We start from the raw sequence: 12322 nt of genomic DNA on the forward strand, positions 1-12322 counted from the left end.
GCCACCATGCCCAGCTAATTTTTTGTATTTTTAGTAGAGACGGGGCACAATTCATCTTTCTAACACTCATTTCTATTAGGACATTTCCTTTTTACAGGAATATAGTGATTCTCTGTCACTTCCCAAAGCTTCTCTAATCTCAATCATTGCAGTACAACCTTCATTAAAGCACCATATTCTACTTATACCCAATATTTACTTAATAATTTTCTTTATATCATCCTTCTTAAATCATCCTTCATTAAATAAATTTACCCTTGTTCTAACCAATAATTCCTGTGATATCAGAAGTTTTCTATAATATAATTTATATTATTATATATAAATTATATACAATAAAAATTTTAAAACACCAATTAGTCTGCCACTTAAAAATCATGTGTGCTGACTTTTTATGTAAATTTGAGTAGGCTATGTTCCCAGTTGTTTGGTCAAATAATGGTCTAGATGTTGCTTCAAAGGTAATTTTTATTAATAGATGTGATTACTGTATAAATCAGTAGACCTTGAGTGGAGCAGATTACCCTTCAGAGAAGGGGTAGGCCTCATTCAATCAGTTGAGAGACTTAAATGAAAAGATCAAGACCCTCCAAGAGGAAGGAGTTCTGCCCCTCCAGGCTGCCTTCAGATTCAAGACTGCAACATCGTCTCCTGTCAGAATTTCCAGCCTGCCAGCCTGCACTACAGACTTTTTGAATTTGTCAGCTTCCACAATCACATGAGCCAGTTCCTTAAATGTCATGACCTGCATGCCAATGCCCTCCTTAATCTGGCTTCTCCCTCCATTTCAGGTTTATTTCATGGAACTACCCAGTGCCATCTGCCTTGCTCAGTCTGAATTCTGTACACCTTTGTGTGTGCTCTGCTGTTTGCTAAGAATGCCTTGGTTTGCCAGGCCTCCCAGTTCCTATCTTCAAGGCTTGGGTCAATTACTATATAAGGAGAGAAGGAAGAGATAAAAGGTAGAACAAGATTCTCACATCTGGAAATATGTAAGATCAGCTTTGGAAAGTAAGTTTCCCTCAGGTGCCAATTCTAATTAATGGTGGCTATCTGGGCACATTTTAAGGATTCTGAAGGTCTGTCTGAAAAAAAAAATGCAGTGATCTGTTAATGACATCTGATGGGAAGAAAGGGGTCAGACTGAGAATAAACCTGTTGCATATTTGCCACCTTTGGCTTGGATATTACTCAAGATTATTTTTTCTGAGCCCTTCCCAATGCTTACTCAAACAAGGTATTAAATACATCAATTTTTTAAAAATCACATTCCATTCATTTCTCAAATTTACAAATGTAGGCAAAGTCAACCAAGAGCATTCAAACAGGGACAAGAAGAGTACAGAGTACAGGCTACATTGCTTCCCAAACACTTCCTTTTTTTCATGTCATAACAAATTGCAAAACAGAATTTGCCTGCTGGAAGAGTGAGTGCAGACTACAGATATCCCCAGCATCCTAGCTTAACTATTTCTTGATCATGCTGCCCAGCACCTGACACAGGGGCATCCTTAGAAATACTTTTGGGGGATAAGGTATGAAAATTCTCTTCATAAAGCAAAATTTGCATTGGTCTTTTCCCATCCCTGGATTGCTGGAATGAGAACACAGGCAACCCTTTGCAGGGAACCAAGATCAGAGTCTGCCCTGCTGCCACAGATATTTCTGAGAATCAATCTAAAATTGTCCTCATTAAAAAAAAGTCAGTCAGCCAGGCACGATGGCTCACACCTGTAATCCCAGCACTTTGAGAGTCTGAGGCAGTTGGATCACTTGAGGTCAGGAGTTTGAGACCAGCCTGTGCAACATGGCAAAACCTTGTCTCTCATAAAAACACAAAAATTACCCAGGTGCAGTGGCATGTGCCTGTAGTCCCAGCTATTTGGGAGGCTGAGGTGGGAGGATCACTTAAGCACAGGAGACAGAGGTGGCAGTGAGCTGAGATCATGCCACTGCACGCCAGACTGGGCAGCAGAGCTAGACCCTATCTCAAAAAAAATAAAATAAAATTTAATTTAAAAATCACCTATTGGCTAGTTTTCAATGATTCTTTTTTATATTATTTAAGATTTTGAGAGGGGGACCCATGATTATTTATACAGCATGATTAGGTTACTTTCCTTCATTTGAACCGGAGCTCTTCTTTCCAACAAGACACAGTATGATATGCATTGAAGACACAAAGAGAAATAAGAGATAGCCTGTGCTTTCAAGGAGTTCAAGCCTAATTAATGGCCAAAGGATATATAGAAACATATCTTAGTCCAAGATCAGCAGATTTTTTCTGTAAAGGGCCAGATAATAAAAGCTGTCAGTGCTGAGGGTCATACAGACTCAGTGGCAACTACTCAGCTCTGATGCTGTTGCATAAAAGCAACCACAGCCAGTCCTTAAACAAATGGAATGGCTAATTTCTAATAAAAATGTATTTACAGAGAAATTCTGCTAGCCGGATTTGAACTACTGTTTGTTGACCCCTGATGTAGACTCTATTTAGTGACTCATAGAACTTGGGCATCTCTCAGGGGAAGAGGTTAAAAAATGGGCATATCAGTTTTTGCTTAGTGTGGTGGCTTGAATAATGACATATTTATACATAGGTGGTGATTTTTTAATTTATTGAAATCCCAAATAAGATCTATGACATCTCTGGTGAATCTGTGAGAAAATAAAATAGTTACATTTACTAATAGAATGGTTTTATTCATTTAAAAACTATTTTTAATACAAGATTTGGCATGTTGCCAATTGATTCAATGAGGCACAATTGCCAAATTTGAAGGTAATATTGTAGAAATCCACAAGGCAGAGTGGAGAAAACCCTAGAGGGAAATAAGAAAAATTATCATGAAAAGCATACAGTGGAAATGTGCCCCCGTCATGCAGAGAGTGAAAATTTCAAATTATCATGAAATAATCTGGAAAATCTACTCTCACCCCAAAACCTCAACAGGGACTCTCCCCATTCATCTCCCTTCCAACAACTAGGAATTTATTGAGCAATGAGACAAATAAAGCAGCCTGGAGAAACTGCTGCATTTGGATTTCTGTTTCTGTGTTAATTCACTTAGGATAATGGCCTCCAGCTGCCTCCATGTTGTTGCAAAGACCTTGATTTTGTTCTTTTTATGGCTGCATAATATTCCAAGATGTATATGTCACACATTTTCTTTATTCAATCCACCACTGATGGACACCCAGGTTGATTCCATGTTTTTGTTTCTATGAATAGTGCTGAAATGAATACATGAATGCATGTGTCTTTTTAATAGTATGATTTATTTACCTCTGGGTATATGCTCAGTAATGGGATTGCTGGGTCAAATGACAGCTCTACTTTTAGTTTTTTGACAAATCTCCAAATTGATTCCACAGCGGCTTAACTATTAGGTTAGTGCAAAAGTAACTGAGGTTTTTTCCATTGCTTTGAATGGCAAAAACCACAGTTACTTTTGCACTAACCTATAATTTATACTCCCACCAACAGTGTATAAGCATCCCCTTTTCCCACAGCCTTGACAGCATCTGTTATGTTTTTACATTTTAGTAACAGCCATTCTGCCTGATGTGAGAAAGTATCTCGTTGTGGTTTTGATTTGCATCTCTCTGATGATCAGTGATGCTGAGCATTTTTAAATATTTTTCTTGGCTGTTTGTATGTCTTCTTTTAAGAAGTATCTGTCCATGTCCTTTGCTTACTTTGCAATGGAGTTGTGGTTTTTTGTGTGTTGATTTAAGTTCCTTGTAGATTCTGGATATTAGTCCTTTATCAGATGCAAAGTTTGAGAATTTTCTCCCATTCTGTTGTTGTCTGTTTGCTCTTTTAATAGTTGTTTTTGTTTTGTTTTCTGTGCAGAAGCTCTTTAGTTTAATTAGGTCTCAAATGTCAATTTTTATTTTTATTACAATTGCTTTTGAGGACTTGGTTATAAATTCTTTGCCAAGACTGATGTCTAGAGGGGATTTCTTAGAGTTTATTCTAGAATCTTTATAGTTTGAGCTCTTACATTTGTCTTTAATCCATCTTAATTTTTGTCTATGGTGATAGGTAGGAGTCCAGTTTCATTTTTCTGCATATGGTTAGCCAGTTTTCCCTAAGGAAATTATGTGTGAACTCTTGAAAAAGAAACAGTAGTGCAATGGGCTGAACAGTGAGAGAAGGCAGTCTATGCAAAAAATGCAATGCAGAAACATAAAAAGGTTTGAAGAGCATGATATAGGATGGAATAGCAAATCACTTGGTTCCACTGTGACTCAGTGTGTAGAATGGGAATGACTTGAAATGGAAAGGAACTTGTTAACAGAGGTGAAATGATGAGGACACGATAAATTTGAGGTAAGAATAACACAACCAGGTGGGACTGAATGGTAATTAGTGGGAGGTACACAATAGAGGTTTGAGAAAGTGGTAAGAAAGAAATATTCCAAGGCAATGATGGTGGATATTTGGGAATCAGAGACTCCCAGTCTCTGACCACTTTTTCAAAATCATACTTCATAGAGTAGTGCTTCCCACACTTCTCTAATGACAAAAGTCACATGGTTGTTAAAAATACATATTTCAGGGACATATCTCAGTCTTACTGAATCAGCATCCTTAAAGGAAAAGCCTGGAAATCTATATGTTTAACCAACACTGCAGCTAACTCATGTTATCAGGGAAGCTTGAGAAATATGTTCAAAGGGAATTCCCTTTTCTCTTACAGATATGACTCACCATCCTGCTCCCCAGCACTGTCCACTCCCTGTTAGGGATGATAGCTACCCAAAACATCCACTTCAACCATTAACATAATGACCTTTATTTCCAATATAACAATAAAATATGATTAGACTGGCACAGAGTAAGTACAAGTCATTGAAATGATTATGCACACTACTGGAGGAAAATGTCAGCTAATTGTGCTCAAAAGGTAGAGAAGCTGGTCACAGTGGCTGACACCTGTAATCCCAACACTTGGGAGACTGAGGCAAGTGGATCATTTGAGGCCAGGAGTTTGAGACCAGCCTGGACGACATGGTGAAACCCCATCTCTACTAAAAGTACAAAAATTAGCTGGGCATGATAGTGCCTGCCTGTAATCCCAGCTACTCAGGAGACTGGGGTGGGTGGATTGTTTAAGGCCAGGAAGTAGAGTTTGCAGTGAGCCCAGATTGTGCCACTGCACTTCAGACTGGGTGACAAAGTGAGACTCTGTCTCAAAAAAAAAAGGTAGAGAAACCAGGCTGTCTGAGCAGAGGAACACTCATGCACTTCTGCCATTAGTGTGGTAGCTATGGGTGACTTCTTACGTCTTCAATCCTACTCACTTCTTCCCAGTTGATCATCAATTCATCTGTTGAAGTCCCACGTGCTGGGCAATTGGCTACAGAATAATTGAAATTCTTTTAACACTTAGCTGTTGGGCTTCTTACTGACAGAGAATAGAGAAATGATATATACCACAAAACATGGCTTATTCTGAGGCCATCACACGCCCTATACTGAAGAATAAAACAAAACAAAAAGTCCCATTCTGTGCTATCGAGATATTAATGTTCAGAATTGGAGGTGGTGATACTGTAATCATCTGAATAGCAGCCCTTCATTTAGCCCACACACTTTCCTGTGACCAACTTGGTCACAGCTTGACTATCCACAACTACAGATATAAATGGAAACTTGGTATTGCAAACCTGAACCATTTATGATGGAAAGCTTCTGCCCTCCCTGGGAATCCAGCTGGGTGACTGCCTCCAACCTCAAAACTCCCTGAAAAGAAATGCAGTGAAATTTCATGGTGTTTATACAATTTCCTTCATGGTATTAGATTAGTAATTTCACAGCTCTGTGCCTCAGTTTCCTCACCTTCAATTCATCACAAATGCAATCTTTTTAACTTGTTTCATATAATATTATAAAAATAAAAGTTGTTTTTAAGAGCTTGCTTGACCAAAATTACTTTGCTGCTATTAAACCATATATAAACAGAAGCTTCTTTTTCCAGTGGGCAAATGTGTATAATGTGTTGGGGTTTTGTTTCTCTTTTTTAAATCGAACTGAATCAAGCTATATTTACAACAGGCACCCTATTTGAGGCAAGAGCAAATTGCTGGGAGGTGAAACATTTGTTCAAAAATAGAACAGCTGAGAGATAAATACTATAAGTCTATATTTTATCTTTCTTTCCTAACGATGTTTGAATATTAGATAAGGTGCTCTTAGTAAAAGAGGACTCATTTTCCAAAATGTTGTACTACTGATTTGGCAAAAGAGGTTTTGGGGAAGAAAAGCAATGAAAATGGAGAGGGGAAAAGAATAATTCCTGGGTGTTACTGAACTACACACAGATTTCTGAAAACGTCAGAAATTGTGCTTGGTAGATCATACGGATGTATTTAAATGAGGATTCAAGGAAATGTTGGGCATTGCTTTCTAAATGACTGTCTTAAATTTTACTAATATTATGCCCACTCATAAAATGATTCATGGGGTGTTCCAAGGTTTCTTGCCCTTTGATCCACCGAAGAATTTCTCAAAGTGTGTTTACAATGGATGATGATAGGAATTACATAGAGAGAATAAAATAGGAGAGTCATGTCTAGAACTTGAGTACATATAGGCACTTGATTTATGACAAAAATGAAACTACAAGCAGTGAAGGAAGAACAGTCATTACAATAAATGGTGCCAGAACAGCTAGATATCCACAAGGGCAAAACTTGTGTTGAATAAAATATTGCTGGATACAAAATAATTCACACTGTGTATTTGGCATCTCCTAGTACAGAACAGTGCTTTTCAAAGTGTGGCTCATGGACCACTTGATCCAAGTTATAGTTTATAGTCAAAGATGTAGATTCTTGACCCTGCCTTAGACTCATTGATTCTCTAGGAGTGAAACCTAACAATCTGCATTTTTGTTAAACTCCCTTAGATGATTTTCAGTACACTAAAGCTTCAGCTTCATCAGCACAGTATTTTTCAATTGGGAGATCAACCACTTGAATCCCAGCTTTGCCACATAAGGGCATATTTATTAATCCATCTATATTTCAGTTTTTTTCACTAATAAAGCAATGATAATTTAAAAGCTCATAGGCTAGTTACAATGATTAAGTGACATGCTGCATAGATAGTGCTTAGCACAGTCCCGGCTTATACTAAGTGCTCAGTAAATGTTAAAATCTCTTTTCATATCCAAAAACTTACTAGAAACCAAGTGTGTTAAATCACTTATAAAAAATATCCCTTGTCAAATTTTGACTTTGTATTGATACTCCTGAATTATTGCTGTATCTTTAGTTACTTGTTTAGGACAAGTGTATCAATAGATAAGTGGAGAGTATTTGATCTTGAAGACTTGTTAAAGAGTTTTCAAGATCAAACCAAGAGGTACTACCTGGAGAACATAACATTCATTCATACATCTCACCAAAGAAATTAAGATCCTATTCAAATGATGCAGCTTCAGGGTTTGTGCGTGTGCTGTAACACCAGACATCTGCCCAGTGACCTGCATGAGCTAAATAAGCATGGTAATCAACACAATAGCAGATAAATTCATGAAGCAAACATTTACTGGAAAATTATGATGTTCCAGGTACTATACTAGATGCTGAGCATCGAGTATAAAGATATGGTACTTCCCCTCAAGTAGCACATAGCCTATGAGATATTGCAGCATATCATCTTCATATCTGCATGTATTTCTCAACCAATTTTGTTGCTGTTGTTAAATAGCTAGAAAACTATAAAAGACTTGTTTTACGGACAGGGTATTTATGGCTATTCCTTCTGAATTGGGGATAAGAGAAAGATATTAAACAAGTGCACCTCGCTTCCTCTCCTCTTCCTATCTTCAAAAGCAAATAATTTTCTTTGAAACTTTGAAGAGATTGTTCCATTTTCTTCTGGCATCCAGCACTGCTGACAGTAAGTGTGGTGCAGTGAGGGAAGGGGGCTGCTCTGGTAGGGTGAAAGCTGCCTTGGCAACTTCTCTGACCTGTGCAATTCTCTGCTTGCTCTTCAGTACTGCAGGACTAAATATCTGTGCTGGAAAGTGGACGGCAAGCTCTAGAAAGTAATGGGCAAAGAGTTTAGGAGTCTGGGCCCAACTGTGCCCAGAGAGTCAAAGCCAGAGAGGCCTGAGATTCATATAAGACATTTTGCTGAGATACTCTGTATTAGTTTTTAGGGCTGCCATATCAAAGTTCCACAAGCTAGGTGACTTAAAACAGCAAAATTTTTTATCTCATCATTCTGGAGGCTAGAAATCCAACATCAAAATATCAGCAGGCCCATGCCCCCTCTGAAGGCTCTAAGGAAGGAACTGTTCCATGACTTTCTTCTAGCTTCTGGTAGTTGCTGGGAAAGTTGGCTTTCCTTGGTTTGTGGCTGGGTCACTCCAACCTCTGCCTCCATCATCAATGGCTGTGACTCTGCGCTCCCTCTGTGTTCTCTCCACTTCCAAGGACACCAGTCATTTAATTTAAGGACCACCTTAATTCAGAACGTTCACCTAAACTTAACTAATTATATCTACAAGGATCCTATTTCTAAATAAGACACATCCTGAGGTTCCAGAGGACATAAATTTTGGGAAGGACACTGTTCAACCCAGTACAGTCTCAGTAGAGCATGGACTTTAGAAAACAAAAGTAATAGGGTTAGCTGGAATTAGGCAGGTAGGAAATGGGAGCATAGACCAGACATAGAACCAGCTGCACACCTGGCACTCCAGCATCCCTGAACTACACAGGGCTGGCTCTCCACATGATTCCACCTTCACTAACAGGGCCAGTTTACTCGTTACATACAGTAGGTGCAATGCCAAGGTCCCATGATACTTTTAGAAACTCATGAAAAGGTTTTAATATCTTTCAAAATCTAAAAATAAATAAATAAATATAATCCATCCTGGATTATATTCATATGTATATTGATGCAGTCATAAAATTTAATTTTAAAGCTATTATCTGCAGTGGTTCAGAAACAGCCCCTGGGTTTCAGCACAGGCATTCAGATGACATGTTGGAGTCATCACCATCCTAATTTTTTGTTTGTCTGAGACGGAGTTTTGCTCTTCTTGCCCAGGCTGGAGTGCAGTTACACTGTCTCAGCTCGCTGCAACCTCCACCTCCCAGGTTCAAGTGATTCTCCTGCCTCAGCCTCCTGAGAGTAGCTGGGATTACAGGCACACATCACTACACTTGGCTAATTTTATATTTTTAGTAGACATGGGGTTTCACCATGTTGGCCAGGCTGGTCTTGAACTCCTGACCTCAGGTGATCCCCCCCACCTCAGCCTCCCAAAGTGCTGGGATTGCAGATGTGAGCCACTGACCCTAATTTTTAATACATTGTTTAATGCAGAAAGGAGCACTTAAAAGGCAAAAGTGCCCAGAGCACACAAATGTCATCACACAGCTGTGTTCACTAATACGCATTGGCCTAGTGCATATTCACTAATACACACTGGCTCATACACTTGGCCTGGAGAAGCTGGAGAGTTTGCATGGGCTTCCATTCATCCTTGCTTTTGGAGTGGTCCATAGCCGATGACTGGTGATGGCAGGGGCATCACAGCCCAGCACCCTTGCTGATGGGAGAATAACCTGTATGGGCACAATTCACTCTCCATAGTGCCCTATCAAATCACATCATTGCCTTGCTTCTTTCCCTACCTTATACTGTTTCCCTCCTACCTTTGCAGCATTCCCTCACTAAATCACTTGCCAAAGAATTCCCATCTCAGCCAGGCGCAGTGGCTCATGCCTGTAATCCCAGCAATTTGGGAGGCCAAGGCGGGTGGATCACCTGAGGTCAGGAGTTCAAGACCAGCCTGGCCAACATGGTGAAACCCCATCTCTACTAAAAATGCAAAAATTAGCCAGGTGTGGTGGCAGGTGCCTGTAATCCCAGCTACTCCAGAGGCTGAGGCAGGAGAATCGCTTGAACTCAGGAGGCAGAGGTTGCGGTGAGCCAAGATTGTGCCACTGCACTCCGGTCTGGAGGACAAGAGCGAGACTTCGTCTTAAAAAAAAAAAAAAAAAAAGAATTCCCATCTCAATATCTGCTTCTAGGGAACATAACCTAAGACACTTTGGATCTCCTTAATAAGCATTAACACTGGCAAAAGTTATCTAATAAACACTCATATTGAGTGAGTAAATGTTAGACAAACATGGAAGCAAGTAAGAAAGACCTAGCCAGGCCTTTAAATGGACTAAATTGATCATAAAAGAAACTTTAGTTCTTGGCCTGGCCCGGTGATTCACACCTGTAATCCCAGCATTTTGGGAGTCTGAGGTGGGTGGATCACCTGAGGTCAGGAGTTCAAGACCAGCCTGGCCAACATGGTGAAATCCTGTCTCTATTAAAAATACATAAATTAGCTGTGTGTGATGGTGGATGCCTGTAATCCCAGCTACTCAGGAGGCTCAGGCAGGAGAATCACTTGAACCCTAGAGGAGGAGGTTTCCGTGAGCCAAGATCCTACCACTGTACTCCAGCCTGGATGACAGAGTGAGACTCTATCTCAAAAAAACAAACAAACAAACAAACAAAATAAAACAGGAAAAAATACTTCAGTTCTTGACAAATTATAGACTGAAGATATAGAGAAAATATAATGAGGTGGATTCTTGAACAAGGGCACAAGGCAATGAATTTGCTCACAAACATGAGGGAAGATCTACGGATTAGATATGAGGAACAATGCCTACTGTGTGCTCAGCACTGTGTAAGTTACTTTCATAGGTACCAACAGACCAAGATAATAATAAGCTGTCAAAACTGATTCTCTCAGACTTGATTGGTCCCAGAGCTGGGAGCAAGAGGAGCAAGCATGGACTATGAGATTGGCTCAGGAAAATTTATGTGAACAATCGTCTAGTGATGAAAGGACTGCCTTTGAAGACCTGACACCTTGCAACAGTATCCTTGGTGATCTTAAGAGTCTGGTCCTCTGAAGCCAGTGTTCAACAAGATGTAAAAATGAGGAGATTTCATGCCATGGAATTTCTATCATAGATATGGTTTTTTGTAATTTTAGCAGTTCCTCTCAACCTTTGCAGCAGTTTTGGAGCCGAGCAGATGGCAGGGGAGGGCTTAACTAAGTGGTGAAGTTTCAGCTGCAAAAGGCAATTCCTAGAATGACAATTCAGAAACTCATTTCCCCCAACACTTATCATATTGGCAGAGGGTTAGTGAATCTTTTTAGAAAAACAAGAAGGAGGCAATTTTGCATCAGAATAAGGCAGCCTATGTTTGGTTAGGTTATGTGCAGGCAAACACTACTGAGTCCAATTCTTTCCTTACATTTGCAATTCCCAAGGCAACAGGCCAGTCTTGTTTGTAAATTAAATAATATCCAAAATAGCTAAAGCTTAGGATCTGAAATGTAAGGCACCTCCTGAATGTGGAGCAACTGCTAAATGCATCTGAAACCAGGGGATGACAGTTTCAGCGAAGTTGTTCCAATCCCGGCTGGCATTAAGTACCCCTATAGTTTCCAGCTATGTATCGTAAGGAAACAGCAAGTTTGTAGAAAGAGCATAATCTGCGCTCAAATCCTGCCTCTAATACTAAATAACTATATGATCTTGAAAAAATTACTTTTCCTCTCTGAGCCTCTCCACAAATGGTGGGATTGGGAAAGGGACAATTGCAATCTCGAAAGATTATTGCAAGAATTCAGTGTGATAATATACATAAAAGTAACTAGCAAATCGCAGATCTTAAACTGGTATCCATTTTCCTTCATTTCTATTCCGCCTAGCTTGGCAGAAGTTTGTCAAAATAGCTGTTGCTCTTTCAAACTGCTTCAGCTTTGGCTCATCCATAATTTTTTCTTTATCTTCAGACAAGTTTAATTATAACAGTTTGCTTTTCTTAAAATTTCATAGCCCGTATTCTTTGTGAATGAGGCAGTGAGGTTTGGCTTTTGGGATTTTCGTTTCGATCCTTTACAATGTGCATATAAGGAAAACAATAAATGTATTCGACATTCTGAAGCTATAAATGTATCCTCTTTTAATGAGGCCTGTTTGTTTCAATTAAGTCTAACTTACTCAAACACAATAAAGGAGTTATCGATTGAGATTATTTCTGTGGCAAGTAACAGAAAAGCTATTCAACTGGCTTAAACAATTAAAAGAATTTACTGGCTCCTGTAACTAAAAAGTCCACAGGACTTTTCATGGCTTGGTCTAGGGATGGTTTGGTCCAGGCTCTGGCTCAATTTTTTCTGCAGTCCTCTCAGTTTCACCTGCCTCTAAATGTTGGCTTTGTTCTCAGGCTGGCCTTATAAAATGACTGCTAACAGCATTGATGGTGGTT

At 39.4% G+C, this 12322-nt stretch overlaps 1 non-coding gene across 1 annotated transcript; it reads right to left on the minus strand.

The window, feature by feature from the left end:
- Positions 1 to 8964: 8964 nt before the first annotated feature.
- On the minus strand, positions 8965 to 9032 carry LOC116559939. The gene has a single exon (XR_004272705.1). It is a non-coding gene; the product is annotated as a small nucleolar RNA SNORD95 (small nucleolar RNA).
- Between the last annotated feature and the right edge of the window lie 3290 nt (positions 9033 to 12322).

Source organism: Sapajus apella, unplaced genomic scaffold (genome assembly GCF_009761245.1).
Source record: "Sapajus apella isolate SASKATOON/1434 unplaced genomic scaffold, GSC_monkey_1.0 scaffold24, whole genome shotgun sequence".
Lineage (NCBI taxonomy): Eukaryota > Metazoa > Chordata > Mammalia > Primates > Cebidae > Sapajus > Sapajus apella.